At 39.8% G+C, this 22,953-nt stretch overlaps 1 long non-coding RNA gene across 1 annotated transcript; it reads left to right on the top strand.

Annotated features, from left to right (window-relative positions):
* The first annotated feature begins 13,043 nt into the window (after positions 1-13,043).
* On the top strand, positions 13,044-19,697 carry LOC107966793 (uncharacterized). The gene is made up of 3 exons (XR_001706746.2): positions 13,044-13,302; positions 17,974-18,113; positions 19,528-19,697. It is a non-coding gene; the product is annotated as an uncharacterized LOC107966793 (long non-coding RNA).
* The last annotated feature ends 3,256 nt before the right edge of the window (positions 19,698-22,953 follow it).

Raw genomic sequence — 22,953 nt, 5'->3', positions numbered from 1 at the left:
TTCTAACACTCATACAGAGCCAGGAAAGAGCCAGATTAGCAAAGCAATCCTAAGCAAAAGAAAAAAGCTGGAGGTATCACATTACCTGACTTCAAATCATACTACAAGGCTGTAGTAACCAAAACAGCATGGTACTAGTATAAAAATAGACACATAGATCAATGAAACAAAATAGAGAACCAGAAATAAAGCCACATACCCACAACCAGCTGACCTTTGACAAAGTAAACAAAAATAAGCAATGGGAAAAGGGCACCCTATTCCATAAAAGGTGCTAGGAAAACTGGCTAGCCATATGCAAAATAATGAAATTGGACTCCTATCTCTCATTTTCTACAAAATTACTCAAAATGAACTAAAGACTTAAATGTAAGACTTGGAACTATAAAAATCCTAGAAGAAAACCTAGAAAATAAATACTCTTTTGGACACTGGCCTAGGCAAAGAATGTATGACTAAGGCCTCAAAAGCAAATGCAACAAAAACAAAAACAGATAAATGGGGCTTAACTAAACTAAAAAGCTTCTGCATAGAAAAAAAAAGATTAAACAGATAACCCACAGAATAGGAGAAAAATTTGCAAATTATGCCTCCAACAAAGGACTAGTATCCAGCCTCTACAAGAAACTCAGACCCCTCTACAAGAAAAAAAAATGACCCTATCAAAAAGTGGCCAAAGGACAAGAACAGACATTTCTCGAAGACATACATGCAACCAAAAATATATGAAAAAATGTTCAACATCACTAATCATCAGAGAAATGCAAATTAAAACCACAATGAGACATCATCTTACACGAGTCAAAATGGCTATTATTGAAAAGTCAAAAAATAGCAGATGTTGGTGTGGATGTGGAGAAAAGAGAACACTTACACACTCTGGTTGAGAACGCAAATTAGTAAAACCTCTATGGAAAACAGTATGACGATTTCTCAAAGAACTAAACATATAACTACCATTTGACGCAGTAATTCCACTACTGAGTATCCACCCAAAAGAAATCATTACATAAAAAAGATAACTGCCACCAGGTGCAGGGGCTCACACCTGTAATCCCAGCACTTTGGGAGGCTGAGGCTGGTGGATCACCTGAGGTCGGGAGTTCGAGACCAGCCTGACCAACATGGAGAAACCCCATCTCTACTAAAAAATACAAAATTAGCCAGTGTGGTGGTGCATGCCTGTAATCCCAGCTACTCGGGAGGCTAAGGCAGGAGAATCGCTTGAACCTAGGAGGCGAAGTTTGCGGTGAGCTGAGATCGAGCCATTGCACTCCAGCCTGGGCAACAAGAGCGAAACTCTGTCTCAAAAAAAAAAAATACATATATAAGAAAATAACTGCAAGTATATGTTTATCACAGCATTTTTCACAATAGAAAAGTCATGGAATCAACCTAAGTGTCCATCAACAGATTGAAGAAAATGTGGTACATATCCACCATGGAATATAATGCAGCTGTAAAAAAGAATAAAGTCATGCCTTTTGCAGCAACATGGGTGGAACTGGAGGCCATTATCCTAAGAGAAGTAACTCAGAAACAGAAAGCCAAATATCACATGTTCTCACTTATTAGTTGGAGCTAAACAATGGGCACATATGGACATAAAAGATGGAAATAATAGACACAGACTACAAAAGCAGGGAGAGTGAGAGAGGGGTGAAGGTTGAAAAATTCTCTATTTGAGTGGTGGGTGCATTAGAAGTCCAAACCCCACCATTATACAACATATCCATGTAATAAACACGTGCAGGTACCCCCTGAACCTAAAATAAAAATAATATAAAAAAATTTAAGGCAAATTTAATAAGTAAAATATACAGTATTTTGAATGGTGATATTGCTATAGAAAAAAAAGCAACATGTACAACTTGTTTACACCTTTACTCAAACATGTTAACTGTAACAAGACGTCTTTGAGATAACTGGGAAATCTGAATATGGACTGGTCTTATACAGTACTATTGTTAGATATGATGATGGCATGGTGTCTGTGTTTAAAAAAGATATTTATCTATTAAAGGTGAATACTGAAGTATTTATGGATAAGATTGCAAAATGTTGATAATTATTGGTGTCGGATGATAGATACCCAAAGAAGGGCCTTTATACTAATATCCTATGTATTTATATTTCTAATTTTGTGTATGTGGACCGTGGAAAAGAACATTCCAGGCATAAGTTGGAGCTAGTGCAGAGCCCTGGAGTAGGAATATGGCTGGCATGTTCAAGGAATAAGAACTCTAGTAGCTAGAAAGGGACGATCCATGGGTAAAATAGCAGGAAGTGACATCAGAGAGTTAACAGGGATGAGTGAGGAGAGAGGAAATACAGGGACATATCAAATAAAGAATACTTAAAATATTTAAAGAATACCCATAAACCAATAAGAACAATACCAGCAACCCAACAGAAAAATGGGCAAAATACTGAATAGGCACAACACAGAAAAAAAATATGTCCAATAAGCATATTAAAAGGTGCTTTATTTCATTAGGCACTGGAAAATGCAAATTAAAACCACAATGCTATACCAGTACACACGTACAGACAGGCAGGCAATATTAGATATTCACGTTGGTGGGTGGGTAAATTGGTACAAACTGAAATGTCTACTAAAACTAAAAATATGCATACCTTATAAGCCAGCAACTCTATTTCTAGGTATAAATAGCCAACAGAAAGCCATGTATATGCTTACCAAAAGACCTGAATGTTTATAGCAACAGTCTTCTTAGCATCCACAGTGAGAACTACCCAAATGCCCAAGAACAGTAAAATGGATAAACAAATTGTGTTACAGTCGTACAATGGGCATTTAGAATAAACAATATAGAAAAATCTCAGGAAAATATTGAGTGAAGGAAGCAGACACAAAGGATTCAATACTGTCTGATCCCATTTATGTGAAGTTCAAAAACAAGTGAAACTATGCTGTCAGAATATAGAAGAGTGGTTATCACTGCAGAGAAGGTGACTGAAAAGGGGATTGGGAGGCTGGTGGGGGTGTGTAAAGGCCTGTTTCTTATTCTGGAGGCTAGTTAGATGAGTTCAATTTGTGAACAGTCACCAAGCTGTGGGTGGACAATTTGTGCACTTTTCTGTATCACGCTTTAATAAAGCATGTTTAAAATCATATAGGGGCATCTTGGTTTCCTCCCCTGAGGTGCCAGTGACATATCCAGTACCTCAAAGTCCCCATCCCATGCTAAGTGAAACGTGCTTTCTCAACACACAGCTGCAATCTCTACATTTAAAGATACTGAAACTGATATAGCGGGTTCTCTGGCTCGTGGAAAAGATAAGTCTACTACAAAGAAACTAGGCAAAACTTTAAATAATATGATAAAAGCTATCTTCCCCTAAATGTTATAGAGTTAATAATGTACCTTATTGTGACTTATACAATAGAACGTATTTGTATAGTATTGTAATGCCAGTTAAGTTGTAGCATCATTATGACACCAATCATTTACAATTTAAAGGAAAATAAAATATTTTAATTGATTATGGGCTCTTTAAAAGCCAAAAATTATTAAACCCTTCAAACTAGAAAAGACCACTGAAACATCCTACAGGTTTTAATTTCTAATAAAGTAAATACTGATAATTATAACCCACATAAAAAGCTCTTTGGGGTCCTCAATAATTTTTTTAGAGTAAAAAGTTCTTGAGACCAAAATGTGAGAAAACCACGTGAATTAATCCCAGCCTTGTTATTAGATTTATTTCTTCCTATGCCCTCATAAGGAAGCATTGCTTTGGAATTCCAAGATGTATGTAATTCCCTGGCTTGGCTGAGGTTGCCAGTTCTAGTTCTTTATTCTTTTTACTCAATTTTTCCTTTTCAGTTTGTTGCTTTTTCTTACTTTTTGTCCAGCATTGTGCTTTAATTCCATTAGAGAGATCCATTCTTCAGGTGAACTATGCAAGTGATTTTCTTTTCAAGTGATTTGAACCAAGCTTCTTACCAGTTTTTCCCAAAATTAAGCTGACCTGGGACACCTTGACTCCAAGCCCAGCAGTAAGTCTCACATGCCACAGGGCCTCTCAGCCATCTCTGCTGAGAAGGGACCCTTACTGGCAGCTAGGATCCTTGAGACCATCATCAAGGGCAACCTGGCTAAGGTAAGGTTGGCCTGGGACCTCTTAACTGGGAAAGCAGCAGCTGTGAAATTCATTGATGAGACTCAGCAGATCTCCTCCAGACACCATCCACAAAGTAGGAACCATGAAGGCTCAGATCACCCCAACATAGTGAAACATTTGCTGTGATCGATATTGAGGAATCTCTTTGCTTTGTCATGAAGCACACTAGCCAGGAGGAGAAGTTTGTGAATACCTGCTCATGGCAGCAGGAAAGAAAAAAAAGGACTGAAGCAAATTCTACCAAAAGTGTCTGCTGTGCAAGCTGTCACCAGAAACGTATTGTCCACAGAGATTTAAAGGCAGAAAACACGCTCTTGGATGTTAACACAAACATCAAGATTGCAAATTCTGGCTTCAGCAACAAATTCAGCTTTTACAAACTGGATACCTTCTGTGGCAGTCACCTCTGGTCAGCAGATCCCTGCTTTTGATGGACAGAATTTCAAGGAGCTGCAGGAGGGGAACTGAGTAGAATATATTCCCTTCTACATGTCCATTGAGTATAAAAACCTGCTCAAAAAATGTATTCTTCTCAATCCCAGCAAGAGAGGCCCTTCAGAGCACATTGTGATGGATCCATGAATGATTAGGAAGCATGAACACCAGGAACTTAAGCCCCGGACCTCCGCCATACTGAATCATGGCGTCCATGGGTTACGGACAGGAAAGATCCAGGACTCCCTGTGAAGTGTGATGAAGCAGCGATCGCCTACCTGCTTCTGGGTTCTAAGAGATCCGAACTGTAAGGTTACCCCATCACCTAAAACCCCCACTGTCAGCTGATCTGACCCACAGTGGTGCGCCTTCCCTATACCAGGGTCTCTGCCAGCCCCGAGCAGCAGCGTTTCAGCAACCTGCCTTTCCCATCTTTCACGGCCTCTCTAAGAAGACTCAGAGGAGCCACAAAGATCCTAAGCAGGATCAAGAGACAGAGCAGAAAGGCAGCACTGCGCCCGCCAGCCCCGTACTCGCCTGGAGGGGACGAACCCCGCCCCCTCTGTGAATAGCGACCTCTTACCAACACCAAAAAAGAGCAGGAATTCCTCACTCGGGGCAAAAGCCAGTTTGGCCAGACCTCCACGCAGAACGACAACAGCAGCCCCACAGCGCTGGGCCTGGGGCCTCCTGGGTTCCTGCCTCTCACCCCCTGCCTTCGTCTCCCCGGCCACCAGCCCGGGAATCCCAGTCGGTCTCCTCGCAGCCCAACCAGGTCTCGGTGTCGTACCCCACGGAGAGCAGCTGGGGGGTGCCCGCCAGGTACAGCTCCCCAGAGTGCCCCTGATACCTCCCTTCCACCCGCGTCATCAGCGCAGGGGGCAGAGCAGAGCCCCCGATGGGACAAGGTACGCGCGGCCTGCCAGCCCGACAGGTGACGGCCCCGGAAATGCGGCCCAACCGGGTGACCCCAGCCTCTCCCTCAAACAAAGGCCGCAGACAGCAGGGGGCCGCCGGGAGCTTCTTCAGCAAGTTCAGGTTCAAGTTCACAAGCTGGACTCTTAGCTGCGGGTTTGCCCGAAGGAACCTGAAAGCAAAGTGGGAGGACACTCCGACCTCACATGGGGGCAGCAGAGGCAGTGATTTAAAAATGGCTTTCCAGAGACCCAGCCGCGCTCCCTGCCCTTGAGGCGGAGGCTGGAGGTCGCGAGTCGGTGGAGCCCCGCTCGGTGCTGCGGAGACTGCAGTGGCGGCTGGGACCCGGAGCCGTGGGCGAGGCCGGCGCGAAGAACTAAGGGAGGACTCAGGCGACAACTCCAGCAGCCTCTCCACTTGGTCCCCCGAAGCGCCGGTCCAGAAGCTCCTCGGCCTCCACGAGCGTCGCCACCCAGGTCACCACGCCTGGGGGCCGAGAGGTTCAGCCGCTCGCACCCGGGCCCCGCATCTTGGTCCCGAGCGTCTTCCCCAGGCCTTCTCCCCTCGCTTGCCGGTCTCCGCCTTCCCTTCCGCCTTCCTGCGCTGCAAAATAAACAAAGACTAGTCTGAAGAGAAGGAACAGGCGTTCAGAGCGCCCGCTCCCCCACCACCCCTCCGTTTCTCTTCCCACTGCTGCCCCTTAGTTGCGTGCGTCTGGGCTCCAGCGAGTTCACAGCAGCGACTGCTCCCACCCCACCCCGCTGTCTCTCCCTCTGTTTTCCTGGCCTTCACTTCCGGACGGTGTCCCCCTCCATGGGCGTGGGACAAGCAGAGCAAAGTGGCGCCCGTCTGCTAACTCCAGGCCGGCATGGGAGTGGATGGTTGTGGCCACTTGGATGGTGGTAGCCCCTTCATCTCTCAATTTATTTTTCTGCTGTTGCTGTTCTTGAGAAACTGAGGCGCAGACCAAGAGATCCCCCTCCCCCGGCTCTTCCTGTCTTCAGCTCAGAGGGGTCCAGGAGAAAATGACTTGGTTCTTGAAGCAGACAGGGGCTGGGGCACCCTAGCAAGTGGCCCCTCCCTGCCCAGCATCCCCTCTTGAACTTAGGTTCTCCTAGGGATCGAAGGCGTAATAAAAAGAATGGGATTTTTCGGAGGAAGCGGGTACCATGTATGGCCTTTAGGCTTCTATAAGGACTTTTACTCTGAGAGAATGAGGTTTTCACAGAGAATTGACATGATCTGATTATGTTTTAACAATATCCCTGTGTTTGATAAAGTGTTTACAGGGACAAGGACAGAAGTAGGCAGACCCTAGGAAATACGGCCATGGTCCAGGCGACGTGATGGTGGCCTGGACCAGGCTTGTGGAAGCAAGTGTGGGCATAGGACCCTGTGGCTGGAGGCTGGTGCCTGCTGAATTCACTTTCTGAGGGCCCTCCAGTAGGACTCTCTCTGCCTCCCAGGCCCAGTATGGCCTTACTTCCAGTTCTCTGCCTCCCAGACTCCCTCTTCAGCTGATACCAGAAGATTCAGGTAGCAGAGGCCAAAGAGAGTAATATGAGATTTAAGTTAATAAATACATAACTAAAGGAGATGACATAGTGGAAGAGAAGGTCATCCATTCATCAGCTTCAAGCAACAGAAACCAACTCAGGTTAATTTCAATGGGAAAGGTGTTTGTGATAATGATATTGGGTGGATTACATTGCCAGCATGTATGAAGAGCCAGGTTCTATGAAACACAGGCTCACCAAGACATGACACAGCTCACCTGATGTTGACATCCCTACCAACACTAACAAGCAAAAGTCTCTACAGCCTGAACCACCAACCCCTCCACTACTACACTGTGACACTGCCTCTAGCTCTGCTGCCACAGCTGCACTAGGAATTCAGTCTGAATGGAGGCTCTCAGTCCCTGCTTCTTTGAGTTACTGGTTCCTGCTTCCATGGCTGAATCTGATTAGTGGAATGTACCTCACTTGGTCATGTCCTAGCTCCAAGGGAGTCTACGCAAGCAAGAGTTTGGCATTTTCATCTCCCATTGGGTGAGGCAGTCTCTCCTTCACACTATGGCTAATAATGTTAAAAATGATTCCAAACATACACTGGATTTTAGATGCTAAGCAGACCTAAAAATTCACAAATGTCCATAAGAAAATGTAAATCAGATTGGGACCAGTGAATGTCCTATCTATAACATTACTAGACTGATTTCCTTCTGTGGCTGTGATCCACAGTACCAGAAGGAAATTATAAAAATATAAAAATGTTCCATTTTGTTTGTGAGTGATTTAGCCTTCTGAGAAAACTCAATGATTAATATTTATTCGGGTATTTGTTTAAATATTATTGTCGACATGATAAAATTTTTATAAAACGTGTGTGATATATGTATATATGTAGGTATAGATATGTATGGATAGACACATGATAGATAGATAAGACACTCAAACACTGACAATATCATTATATCATTTGACACTCATCTTGATCCAGCTATAACTAGAGCTAAAAAAAACTCTTGGAATTTCCAGGTATTGAAACAAATAAATTACCTTTTGTGTTTCAGCTAGTTTGAGATGACTTTCTGTGTCACTTGTACCCAACAGAGTCTGGAATAAAAAAAAAATTAAATATTATTGATACTTAACATTTGTTTATTCTATTTGGACTTATAAATGGACTTATATGAGAGATTTTTAATTAGTATCAGAAGTAAATGAGTTAATAAAAACTGAAATGATTGTAGATTTATTTTTATAACTTTTATGTCTACAGCTATGATAAATTTTTATATTTTAAATTTCTATATATACAGTTTTTTTGTTTTTTGTTGTTGTTGTTGTTGTTTGTTTGTTTCTTTTTTTTTTTTTTTTGAGATACAGTCTTGCTCTATCACCCAGGCTAGAGTACAATGGGATGATCTTGGCTCGCTGCAACCTCCACCTCCCAGATTCAAGTGATTCTCATGCCTCAGCCTCCCAAGTAGCTAGGATTACAGGCATGTGCCACCACGCCCAGCTAATTTTTGTATTTTTGGTAGAGATGGGGTTTCATCATGTTAGTCAGTGGATCTTGAACTCCTGGCCTCAAGTGATCTGCCCGCCTAGGCCTCCCAAAGTGCTGGGATTACAGGTATGAATCACCACACCCCAACATAAATTTTCTATATTTTTAAGGTATAGTTTCTACTAATGTGTGTAGGTAGGACATAATCATGCTTTACAAAAAGGAGAGATGTTCTGCTGGATTTTGAAAAATTATTTTTAAGTTCCAAGCAAGACAGGTTCTATTTGTTCCTGGAAAGGTAATTGTTTTGACATAGATTTAATGTCATTGTGTGAAGAAAGAATATGTTTTAAAACTTAAGCTACTTATATGTGAGGAAAAGGAGTAAGGAAGATAAGTTTTTGATTAAATAAATATAGTAATAGCATAAAATTAAGGCTCAACTATGCATCAGACTCTAGGGCTGATACCATCTTATCCTTAACACAGACATACCACACACATAGTTACTTTGCCCTAAGGATTCTAGAGCACTAAAATAGTGTATAAAAATGTATATAAGGCCAGGCATGGTGGCTCAAGCCTGTAGTCCCAGCATGTTGGGAGGTCAAGGTATATGAGGTCAGGAGTTTGAGACAAGCCTGGCCAACATGGAGAAACACATCTCTACTAAAGATACAAAAATTAGCTGGGCAGGGTGGTGTCCATGTAATTCTAGCTACTCAGGAGACTGAGGGATGAGAATTGCTTGCACCCAGGAGGCAGAGGTTGCAGTGAGCAGAGATTAGGCCACTGCACTCCGGCCTGGGTGACAGTCAGACTCCATCTCAAAAAAATAAAAAATAAATGTATACAAGAATGCTATGAGACACTTCCCACTAATCATCAAAAAATGAACATGGACATATACCTTTACTCCCTCCTATAGCTCACTATAAGTATCCTAAAGATATTAATTTAAAAGGTCAAACCACAGAATGAATAGAAGTGGCAAAGAGACAACAGCAATACAATTTTGGAAGCAACAATGCAGATGTTTTATTAGTAGTTTTTAGCAAAGATGAGAAAGTGAAAACCTAAGCCAGCAGTGGCAGAAATATAAACAGAGTAGTTTCCGCTGCAAATCCCTCAAAAGCCCTGAATTGGAGGTGGCATGTGCCCGATGGTGGAACAGGTAAGATGAAAAATAGGGGAACTAACTGGAAGTCTCAATACTTAGCAGTCCATATCCACTCCCCACTGGCAGTAAACTGGTTTATTCTCCAGAGGTGTCAATTCAGCAAAGCTCTGGACTTTAGGACCAGAGTCGCCCTAAAGGCAGTAAGACTGTTCTGAAAACCAGGGAGCAAGTGACAGGGTACACTCCAAACAGACTATTTGACCCCCTTATCGATAAGGATCCCAGAATATTGATGGTTAATTTAGGGTGCAGCATTCAGGCTTAGTTAATTTTCTTCTTTCTATATGTTTTTCATTCTTTACAATGAACATATATGATGTACACAGTTTTAAAAAATCTAGGAGGTGAATAATTTTCAACCCATAATTCTATATCCAGCCAAACTATCTGTTGTGCTACTCCAAAATATAAAGGATTATTGAGCTGCAGGTAATTAAGAAGAAGCAGATGCAGAGAAGCTCCCTGCCATCCCTCTAGTTGCCTAAAAGCAGGACATACAAAAACTAAAAGTATTCTGCCTCCCTTCTACCAGGGACACCAAAAGATAACTACAAAAGACAACTTTAAACTGTTACCACCTGGAGATGATACCAGGGAAATCTCCATTAACAAACATTACTAGCTAGCCTTTATTTGCTATGCATTTGCCTTCCCACAAGTTGCCACTCCTAAAGTTCTTTTCCTTTACCTCTCCAGAAATTTGCTGTTCATTATTGAAGATGCTATATCAGCCAGAATTCAAAGCCAATTCTGAGAACTACTCATTCCCTGGGTGTCTCCGGTGTATGTATGAAATACACATGTTAATAAACTTCTGTTTTTCTCTTGTTGATCTGTCTTGTATTACAGAAGTTCATTTCAACTGAGAACTTACTGTTGAAGAAAATGATTACTCTTCCTCTATACAACCAATTATGAGAGTAGATTGAAACATTTATCTCACATGCAAGGCCTCATATTTACCTCCAGACATGCTATATCAGAGCCTTCTGAAAGATGCACTCTTTCAAAATGAAGGCATACTACCAGAAAGAAAACCAGCAGCCACATATTCACAGAAATAGGGGATCCAATATATGAGAGAAAAAAATTGAATTGTCAGGATAACAGTAAGAAAACATCTCAGGGCCTACAGAATAAGTAGTCCAGATTGGAACAGGAGAAAAGAGGGGTTCAGAAGCAAAGAATGCCTTCCGCAGGGCCGACTCATCCATTAGGCTGAGTAGGCATAGTGCTTGAGGGCCCATGACGCTGTTAGGAATTTACAAAAATGTCGTCATTTTAATTTCCTTTAAAATTAGGAGATAAAATTAATATAATAACAGTGACTATATGATAATAAATCCACCCTGATCATATTTACCTTTATACCAACGTGGCTGTAAAATAATTTTTATTTTTTATGGAGGAAGGAGCTCATGAAGGCAATGTACCTAGGACCGTGGCCTCCAGGCAAAAAAGGAAAATAAAAGAAACTGGATAGTTTCATTTGAATGTATCAAAAGGCACTTAAGACTTGTCAGAATTTGGCAGAATAAACTGATAATAACTACTTAGAAAACTAACTAAAGAAAAATCAAGGCAATGCATAGTCAAGGAAAAACAAAAGCAAAGGTCTACAAAAAAGAAGTAAACCTAATACACTACAAGTTCATCTGTGAATAATATTTACATTGTCAAAATAAACACTAAACACTGATAAGATTTTTAAAAATATGATATTGCAAGATTAAGAAATGAAAGAAGAAGCTACATGCCCAGTTGTAAGACAGCCAACTCCTCATCTTTTGTAGAAGAAAGGCAATAGATACGAACCAAACTGAAAAATAAATAGTATGAGAGGTATATCATAGGCTTGTGACAGTAAATAATAGAAAAAAAAACAGTTAAAAGAGATGAAAGTTGTTGCCTTTGGAGAGTGAGAATCAGAGATGGAGAAGAGTAGATAATGGTGTAATTTGCATTACATGACATACAACTTTTTGACTTTATGAACAAGAACCTAAGTTACCTTAATGAAATTTACAATTAAAGAACTTTAAGGATTGTTGAGAGTTAATATAATTAAATGAAGAATTTTCTACTTTTCTAAGTGTTTATGTATTAATTTTTTTAACATTTAAGAAGAGTGAAAAATGATTGAATTACATGGTAGCCCACTTAGATGCCATGAAAGATGTGCTCATGGGACATTAAAGAGATTGAGTAGACTGTGAGGCCAAAGTGAAATTCCAACCTGATGGAGGTGAACAGGGAATACTTCAAAAAAAGAAGAATGACTGAAAATGAGGAAAGTGAAAAATGCTAAAACTGGTTAAACAGAAGGGTCAGGAACAGTCAATATGTTATAGTCAGTATAGAAGAATATAATATACGTTATGTATATGAGCTTTTCATGAGAAGACATGAGGGAAGAGTTAAACAATAGAATAACAACCATAATATTTTATTAATAACTATTATGAGCTGCTAAAATGGCATATATTTGGTAGGATATTAGTATATAAAAAAGCCTTGAGGTATTTAAAAATCTGTTCCCAGAAAATTATCCCCAAAAGTCAAAATATATATTTCATAGTTCTTTTAAATCCCTAATGACTTTCCAGCCACATATTCATACCACAATGCTGCACACTAAGCTGTAGATGGTTGAGCGATATGGTTTTGAAAAGAGAATAAAAGAAAATTGAAAAGATACTCTTAGGTAAAACAAAAAGAAAATATTTCTCTCAGACAATTTAAAACTTAGGTAGTATAAGATAATTAGGGTTTTTAAAGAAGTCACTTTGCAGAAGAAAGGAAATAAAAATTTTGCTGACCATGGCATATTTAAGACAAAAAATCCAAGCAAAGAGGGGAAGAGTTATGATGAGCAGTGAGCAGTGAGGTATAAGCCCAACACTTTTCAGCCCACTGAAGTGTCCTGCCTACAGAACTCAAGGCAATTTCAGACTTCCTATCGACTGACATAGGTTTGGGGGTGCGGGAAATGACTCAAATGCTGCCCAAAATATATTTTTAAAAACTTTTTCCCTGATAAGCTTTTTAAGCTAGATAATGAAACCAAGTTGTTCGTGTTTCATATTTGAGAATCTAAGTACTGGATAAATAATAAGGGCTATCAATTATTGGGCGCTTTAATAATTCTTCAAACTTTAATGAGTGTCTTCTGGGTGCCAAGCGCTGGGACTATAGCTGTAAACTAAACAGGTGGCTACCTCCACAGAGTTTATAGTCTAAGGATTAAAAAATTAGACCTTGCACAATAGTGGGAGGAGACGGGGAAGTAAGGCCGCCGTTGGAAGGTGGAGAATTGGAGAAAAGTCTCTATTCACCTCTCCTGAAGTAGTCAAGTGAAGGAAAAGTCACAGGTTACATATAGCGAACTGGGAATATCCAGTTGCAAGAGTGAGACCACAACAGGAGCTGGCGAAGAAGTGCATGGAAGGCTGTTGCCTCTGCATTGACTGTGGGCTTGGGGCTGCTGTTGGTCAGCAGGGCAGGCAGAAAAGGACACCAGCTGGAGTCAAGATAGAGGCAGGCGAGGACCAGCTAGAGCCCACAAGCAGTACATCTACACTTCTCTCCTTCCGCACCAGCTACACAGAGTAAGGGTTACTCTTTCACTTCTGCTTCCCAAATCTGGCATAGATATATCTTTTGGCCAAACCTGATATGGAGACATAATGGAAATGAAGTTCTAGCTTAGGCCAGTTGATACAAAACCAGCACGGTCCATCCCTTGTCAAATTGGCGGCCGAGAGCACCTCCTTTTACCATATTTAATTTCCAGTAGCAAAATCTTGCTTCAACCTAAGGTGCAACTAACCCTGCTACAACTAGAAACACCCTAAACCTCTCTCCAATGAGGATATGAAGTCCCGTAGGACTTACCGCATAGGTCACTTTATCTTTGGGGAAAGTTCATCCTTTTCTAGCTGAGTCACACTGCCCTTTTAATATCCTGAGATACATGCTGAACTACAATACTATTGACACGTTTTATGTTCAATAGTAGAATGGATGGAGGAAGAGAAAGAAAATGAACCAGTATTATATTTGCAAAATGAAAATCAATCCTTCTGAAATATTTAAACGGTTTCTGCCTTTGTAGGCGACCGTTTGGTAACGTATCGAAATCCATAACGGCCGTGATTGGCGCGCAAGCGCGGGGCTGCCCAGGGGCCCTCCTTGCCTCCCGCCTTATGGGCCCGGAAGGTCCTTCTTTCCCCTAGCTTCGACTCCAGCTCCTGGGCCGCGGAGCTTGGTCTAGCTGCGGGAAGCATTGAAGCACAAGGAGAGTACTTTTGCACAATGACCTCCAAATTTTACTTTGAGGACTTTATCATAGTGAAACTACCATGGCTGTAGCTTATATCGTTTTTTTTTAAATGAAAATAACCTAATTATGCAACAGCGGGAGGGTTGCTTGAGTAAATTATTGTTAACTCCAAATGACAGAATAATGTATGAAACCATTAAAGATAATTTGTTAAAACAATGAATGACTTAGAAAGATTTTTATTATTAAGTGAGAATAAAAGCAGAAACCTAAAAGATATATTCAGTATGAGCTCATTTCTGTAAAATGATGTATTTTACAGAGGAGAATAAAGTTTAAAGCATGCAAACCAACGTGGTAACTGTATTAAACCTACTTAATAACAAGAAGCTATTCATAGTAAATAAGTTGAATTTATAGAAAGAAATTTACTATGAGGACAAAAAGGGATAAACAGGAAAATATTTGCAAAACAGATAATCTAACGTATAACCAGTTCCTTCAATTAAATAAGAAAATAAGAATCCAATAGCAAAAATGAGGACATGTTTAGAAAAAGAAATAAAACATTTTAAACATGTGAAGTGTTTTATTTCATTTCTGCTAAGAAAAAGCAAATTAAAACAAAAATCTAATATTATTTTAACCATCAGAAAGCTTGACACATTGAGTTGACAAGAGTAAAGGAAAACAGGCATCCCGATATATTGCCAGTGGGAGTAGAAATTGCTGACACCTCTATGAAAAAAATACGCAAGCCAAAATTTTCAATAATGTGCCCCTAAACCCAACAATTTTACTTTGAAGTGTAGACATTCATTGCAGCATTTTTTATAATCTGAAAAAAAACAGAAACAAATGTACAGATAAGAACTGGTTAAATAAATTATGGCAAAGCCATACAATGAAATACTCTGTGATGATTAAAAATAGTAAGGCACTTCTTCATGCAATTATATGGAAAGATCCCCAATATATATCAAGTAAAGGATTTTAGGTATATAATGGTATAATTAAACCCTACCATTTTTGTAAAAATAAAATATGTGTGTATACACACATATCAGGTATGCACACCCACATTCCTATATGGGCATAGAACATCTCTAGAATGGAACAACAACAAAAAATTGATAAATTGCTCCCTCTATAATTTTGAGGAAGCTCCCAACAGCTAATTAATTTTTGTTCTTTGCCCTAAACCTGCCCCTTTTTTCATTTTTTTCATTTCCAAAAAGGTACCACCATTGATTGTCTCAGAAAAGTAGAAATGAGATTTGTTCCTTCTCTTGTCCTCACCCAACCCCCATTAAATCAGTTATCAAATCCTGCTAACTTTATTTCCAAAACAAGTCTCAAATTTATCTACTTGTATTACAGATGTTGGCTATTTATCAACGTTTTCTGTTCCTTTCAACCTTAGTCATAGACGTCCTGATTTTCAACTAGACCTGTAGTAACCTAGAGTAAACATTTTATTGTCTATCTTCCATTGTAATCACATGGGGCCATGCTACTGAGTGCTTTCCAATGAGCTGTAACTGCAAGCATCACGTATAATTTCTAGAAATTCTCTTACAGGAAAGGGATGTATCTTTTTTCCTCCCTTCATCATTCACGTTGTCTGGGATGAAAACAACATGACTGGAATTAAAGCAGCCACCGTCAATGAGGAGGTTGAAGTCACGTATTGACAAAATGGAAGGAATCTGGTCCCTAAGAATGGTGGAGCCACCAATTGAATTCTAGGCTATGTGCAGATTTCAATTATGCGAGAGAGGAATAAATATCTGTCCAAGCCACTGTAATTTGGAGTTTCAGTTACAGCTACTCCAAATCCCAAATGATAAAATGTCTCTGTATTTCAATGGCCAACCACCTGACCAAAGCCTAGTCCATTTCACCTGAACTGCTGCAACAGCTTCCTAACTGTTCTATCCACATCCCACCTTGACCTCTTCCTCTACTGAATTCTCCACATCTCAATAAGAACATGCTTGTAATATATATATGTATATATACATATATATACATATATGTGTATATATATATATATATGATCGAATCCTCCCTTTTTTTTACAATCCTTTAAGAAATTCCCATTAGTTTTAGAGTAAGTTTAAATTCTCAACATAGCCTATTCAATCTTACATTGTCTGGCTCCTAAAACTTCAGCTCATCCCTCGCTACTTCCCCGCCTCACTCACTGGGCTCCAATCACATGGAAGTTTCAGATATCCTGTGCCCTCTACTGTTAGATTCACCTTAAATCTTCTGTCCCCAGTCCCTACTGCCTACTAAGTCTACTAATCAAATCTTTCGGGTCTCTGGTAAAATGCAACTTCCTCAGGAATTATAGTCAGGAATCATGACTATACTTTCTCATGACATCTTGGATTATGCCTTATAGTCCTTATTTCCTGCATGGTTATTTGTGCAATTATTCCTTTAATGTAGAGGTTTCAAATGGTATGTAGGACTAATCTGCTTACAGATTCATTCCATGGTCCACACAGTATTTCTTTTGAAAAACTTTAATCAGTGCATTCTCTTTTTGGTTTGTCACACTTCCCATCAATTCACACCATTTCACAAATTTAGGTCCCTTTCCTGCCTCCTGCAGGCCTTTGCACATTTGGCCTGCCTCTCCTACTAAACTAGAGTCTCCATGAGGGTAAGGATGGTGCCTGTCTTCCTCATCACTCTATGCCCACTATCTGACATCCTTAAGACCTATCAAGGTGCCCTGGAAATCCTTGCCTAAGGAATAAAGCCAATGAATGAGCTGTTTTCATTGCCATTATTAGCAGCCTTTTTCTTCCTTTGGTTTTATTTTTAATACCAGATACCATAAGTAGATAAGTGTGGTGGAAGTATCCATTTGGTAACTATTTCACATGAAATTTTGAACAAATTTAGCACAAGACTCTGAACCTTAAGGCAAACTTTCACTTTTTATCTACTGGACTAAATAGAAAGTAAATTCATATAGTTACACTTTTGAATTTTGAGAAGGTTACAAAAATATTTCATCCGGGCCATTCTATTTCTATTCCCTAGGAGTTAGGCACCTCACTGACAGTGCCCCCAATTCTCCAAAGGCTTTTTAGCTCAAGGTTTAAAAAATGAAATGTAACTTTTAAAAAAGCAATCTGTCCCCTCTGATGGCAACTCCAAAAAATAAACCCAGATCACACTGCTTAAACGTTTTATGACAGCAAACATTGTGCTTAATACAAAACAGGAATTTTCAATTTGTCAATAATAAGAAAATGAAGATGCAAAACAAAATGTCTCTGTATTTTCCAGATATTTTATTTTTATGTTTCATATTTTCTTATTCTTCAAAGTGACAGAAGTTTGAGGTTTTGTATTTATTTTCTAAAGCTGTGGCCTTCTATATTTTGACAGAAAGTATTAGGGCTGAGTTACTTCTAAAAATTCCAGGTTCTCCACTCTTATAACACATTTACATTGACTTGAAAATTTTTCATTGCACCTACACACACATTTTTTGTAGGTTTTCCTCACTTGGTGAAGACTGCAATGTTGTTAATACCTCTGAAGCATTTTAGAGTTACCCAAACTCTAGATGAAAATTCTACAATAAGGAAATTCAGCAGGATGCTAAATAAGCAATATTGCTCTTTCTCTATAATTGTTGTCAAAATGTTAAAAGCTAAGCCTTCCAGCCAAAACAAAAAGAAATGATAATTTTCTGGATTGGATCAATGGTCCATTCAGACCAATAGCATCTTCAACAATTCATTTGGGAGGTGATTTGCCCCTAACTATAATCTTAACAAGAACAGTGTTTCTCCAAGCATTTCAGAGTCTCTTAATCATGGTTCTTTTATTTGTGAATATATAAAAACATTTTTAAACTCATAATATTTCCCTTGACTTACTGTCCACCAGAGGAAGTGGTATTTTCTTTTACTTGGCTTAAGCATTCTTAAGCTGCAAAGGTAACTAACTACTCTTTCTTGTGTTCCAGGATTCAGTGAAACGGTCTCTATTGATAGCCAGATCAGACTGTGAATGAATGACCTTTTAGAACAGCCAGGTGTTTATCTCCCAGTGCATCCTTCCCTCTCTTCAGGATAAATCTTGGACAGTTAAGCTTATCCTCATGAGGTATCCTTCCCATGATATTTTTCCTGAAAAATTCCACTTGGCCTTTGAGAAGTGACTCACAACCATCTAAGGAAAAAGATACTCCAAAACAGGGCTCTAACTGGGTGGGCCTAGGCCATCTCAATGTCTCCAGTCCAGATCAACAAGGAACAGAAATACTGAGGGGTGGAAGAAATGACAAAGAAGCAGGGAGGAGGTTGGTAAGCAGTAGGCAGGTGAGGGGATCCACATCCACTGGATTGATAAGAAAGTTTGATTCCACAGCAAATACACCAGTCTAGAGTGTTCACAAAAACCCTTCAGACATTTTAGTTATGGGCACTGTCAAAGTTTGTTACAATCTTGCTTCAAGGACAAAGGCCTCTAGTAAGCCAATCAGAAATATTAATACATTCTTCATAAGAACATTTGATAGGAAAATACAAAAAGAAGAGAATGTTTGTTAAAAGCCACTAGATTGTTGAATGTCATTCAGTGGGGTAGATAGGTGACTGGTTTCCTAGAACAAGACTTTGGTCCATTAATGTTTTCCAGAATATTACTTAAGCATTTTGTCAGGAATGTTAATTTCTTCTCAGAATGAGGTTGCAAATTACATCATGTAAAAAGATTCCTTCCCACACCAGGTTTGGGGCAACTTCTCTTTTATAGTAGTCAGTTTCAAGGCAGTGACCAGAATTCATATGACAGTCAAGAATTGGAAACAGTATAGCAGAGTGTGAGTTTTGCAGTCAAACGGACCTGAGTGGTGAACCTTAGTCTTAGCTGATTCATGTGTAAAATGAGGGTAAAATAATAACTACCTTGTTAGGGAGGAGATACTAATAAATACTATTTCATTCTTGTTATTTATTTTCTCTGAATTTTTACAATTGATCACTTTTATATTAATCATTTTTATTCATCATCTTAATAATAAAAAATATTTGTTATTATTTTAAAGCATTATTATTTAAACATATTTATTATTTTTAAATGCTCATAGCAGCCAATAACTGTATCTCCACATATCATTGCCTATTTCAAGGTCCTGAGGTAAGGTTTTAAAATTTAGAAAACACTTGAACACCAGAATCTTAGGCAATGTTATTCAAACACTAAGTTCCCCAAACTATGGAAGTCAGGCAAAGTCCTAGACCAAATACCATTCTGAGCAAAGTTTTCACATACAAAATAATGTGTTAGTAGAACTAACTGTCTCTTCCCAATAGCCCATTGCCATGGTAATCCACCAGACAAAATAGGATCGAAGAAAATATTTCTGATGCTTTCTTGTTCCAAGGCCTTGGCTTGCAATTTTGTCTTCTCAATAGACCATTAGCAAGTTCGTAGTGCCCTGTGCCAAACATCAAAAATTCAGATAAACTCAAGTTTATGTGTCAGTCATATTCTTCCCTTTTCTACCTTCAACCAGGGAATCCATGTGACCATTTTCCAGCCATTCTGGGAGTCCTCTGAGCAGCCAGAACAGAAGCATGGCCCAGCCTCCCCACAGCTGAGTCAGGCCCTTATATAATGAGTCCTATTGTTCCTCAATAAAAGCAATTTCTGTATTTCAAGATGTACGTCAAAGAAACATTTAACGGCAACTCAAACACTGCATTTTTCAATACTGGGTTAAATTCTTTTTTTTTTTTTACAATCAGTAATTCATTTACTTCACCTGTATACCTATCACAACAGTCAATCCACTGTCTCATAATTCCTTGTTTGATCATCTGATGCTCCTACTAGCCTGTGAGCTGGGGGGCCGGGAGAGAGTCTGCCTTGCTCAGTGCTTTACATCTGCAGCCCAGCACAGTGCCTGATGGCAACAGCACAAAGTATAAGTGATCAAATAAATATTCAATTATAATTGATTACTTGAAATTGTGAAAAACAAAATTCACCAGACAATTAAGGAGATGATTTTATTTAGGCTGTTGCAATGAGGAGAATGTTCATTTTGTGAAAGAAAGGGAAGGGGTTCTGGGCTTTTATAGAGTTGGGTAGACAAAGAAGCTATCCTTGAATCATGAGGAGGGATGGAGACAGTTCCTACCTTGGCAAGATGCGAGGACAAGGTATTCTTTTGCAGTTAACCATTTCCCGGGATACAAAAGAATGGGCAAAGTTCTCAACAGGTGCTGCTTTCCAGAAACACAAGGCTCAGATAAAGTGCAACATTATCCAAATTAAATACGTAAAGCATAAAGCACAGAGACTAAGAGCACGCAATAGCATGATAGGCACTTCTAGCTGGCTAAAATGGTTTAGAATAAACAGAAAAGGCAACCTTTCCCTGGACACAATCACTAGAAGTTTCCTGGTGGCAGCTGCTCCCAGGAGTGTCTGAGATCCTTGCCCACTTCTCACTCCAGGCTGACCGCTAGGTTCCCAAATGTCAAAGACCCTCACTTGTCTCCTCCCATCACTCTCACTGCCTACTTCTCAGGTCATGTCCCTTGGAGGCTTCTTCAGTATCTAGCACAGTGCCCAAGCTGTCCTGTATAGTAGGTGCTCTCCAAACATATAAATTATATGAACTTACTTATATTATATATTTATTTAGTTATATAAATTTTAATTATATGAGTTTAATTTAATAAACATATAAATTATATGAATTTAATTTAATTCAATTATATGAATTTAATGAATGCATGGCCAAGAGCTGAAGTTTTGGAAAATCTAATGTCATACTGATTATCATGGTTTTCTGTCTTCACAGAGAAAACAATTACATTGGCGAATCTCTGTGACGGCAGATTTGCTCCACCCTGGAGTCTTTTTCCTGTGTCATATTTTAGAATCATCCTTTTAAAATATTTTGAATTTTTCTGTTCTAAATGCATTACACTGCACATGTCCACACTTAAGAGGTCCATGTCGTCCAGGCACAGTGACTCATGCCTGTAATCCCAGCACTTTGGGATGCCCAGGCAGCAGACCACCTGAGGTCAGGAGTTCGAGACCAGCCTGGCCAACATGGTAAAACCCCGTCTCTACTAAAAATACAAAAATTAGCCAGGAGTGGTGGCACGTGCCTGTATTTCTAGCTACTTGGGAGACTGAGGAATCAGAATCACTTGAACCCGGGAGGTGGAGGTTGCAGTGAGTAAAGACTGCGCCATTGCACTCCAGCCTGGGTGACAGAGTGAAACTCCTCTAAAAAAAAATAAAAGTCTATGTCTACCGCTTTCGTACATATTAGAACAGCCTCCTAAATTTTCCCTGCATTGGTACTCATCCACTTAGCTTTTCCATATCCAGAGTAGTTCAGCATTAGCTGCAGACTTTGGAGATTTCACTGTGTGAGCCCTTCTCTGGATCATTTATAAATGTTTTAAATAAGATTGAGCCAGACCAATCCCTGAGGAACCCCACTGTGTTTACCCTTTTCCTTCCAAACAAATGTGCATTTCTACTGATTCACTTTGTTTCCTGTCTCTAAGCCAGTTCTAAATCTGTGACAAAATACCTTTACCCATCCTATGGTGACAACAATTGCCATTAAGCAATACTTCAGAGGTCTCACAAAGAACAAAATGTCACAGGGGATACAGAGGCACTTTGTAGTGTGCTGATGTGACACTACCCTCCTCACAGTGCCATTTAAGAACCACTTAACACAAAGGTTAAATATTGTCCCTACAGAAATTCAGGCACAACAGATGATCAACAGATCTGGGATGCAACAGAATATTTCAAACCCAAGTTTCAACAAGAGTATTTATTTCAAATAATGTCAGCTTTTAGTTTAGTAGATGAGGTTTCAGAATTCTGAAGACTTCAGCATGAAGATATGTCCATTTAAGAATGTTGCCTCTTTTGGAATGAGGTTTCAAGCATTGTTTTATAGAAACTTTGGGAGGCTTTGCATGAACTTAAGACTTTTAATATACATGAATGGAAACAAACACTCTTTGGCTCAGTTTCTACCTGTGCTAAATTTGGTGTTCGTTAATTCTTCAGTATTCACTAAGGAATACTCAAGAGCTACTCTTGTACAGAGCCTTTTCTGCTATCTCCACTACAATGGAAACTTCTCAGACTCTAATTACCTGTTCAGAGTTTTTTGTTTGTTTGTTTGTTTTTTAAACAAGGTCTCACTCTGTCGCCCAGGCTGATGTACAGTGATGTGATCTCAGCTCACTGCTACCTCCACCTCCCAGGTTCAAGTGATTCTCCTGCCTCACCCTCCCAAGCAGCTGGGACTACAGGCAGGCACCACCACACCTGGCTAATTTTTGTATTTTTACTAGAGATGGGGTTTTGCCACGTTGACCAGGTGGTCTTGAACTCCTGGCTTCATGTGATCCCCTGCCTCAGCCTCCCAAAGTGCTGGGATTACAGGCATGAGCCACCACACCCAGACCACACATTTTTCTTTTTCTTTTTTTTTTTTTTTAAGAGAGACAGGATCTGTCACCCTGGCTGCCAGGCTGGAGTACAGTGGCGTGATCATGGCTCATTGCAGCCTTGACCTCCTAGGCTCAAGTGATCCTCCCACCTCAGCCTCCCAAGTAGCTGGACTATAGGCATAGGCCACCATGCCTGCCTGATTCTTTTATTAGTTTTTGTAGAGATGGAGTCTCACTATGTTGCCGAGGCTGATCTCAAACTCCTGGGCTCAAGTTATCCTCCTGCCTTAGCCTCCCAAAGTGCTGGGATTACAGGAATGAGCCACCACCCACGGCCTGTTTATATACTTCTTAACAACCAGAATAAAACTTTTTTATGATAGGAATCACAATGTATTCATCTCTATATCACTAGAGCCTGACTAGTAGGTACCTACTACATATTTGAAAAATGTGTGAATGAATGAATGTATAAGTGAATGACTATCCCCAGTAAC

This window comes from Pan troglodytes, chromosome 8 (genome assembly GCF_028858775.2).
Source record: "Pan troglodytes isolate AG18354 chromosome 8, NHGRI_mPanTro3-v2.0_pri, whole genome shotgun sequence".
Lineage (NCBI taxonomy): Eukaryota > Metazoa > Chordata > Mammalia > Primates > Hominidae > Pan > Pan troglodytes.
Note: the sequence above shows the minus strand (reverse complement) of the source record. Positions and strands in the feature narration are given on the sequence as shown.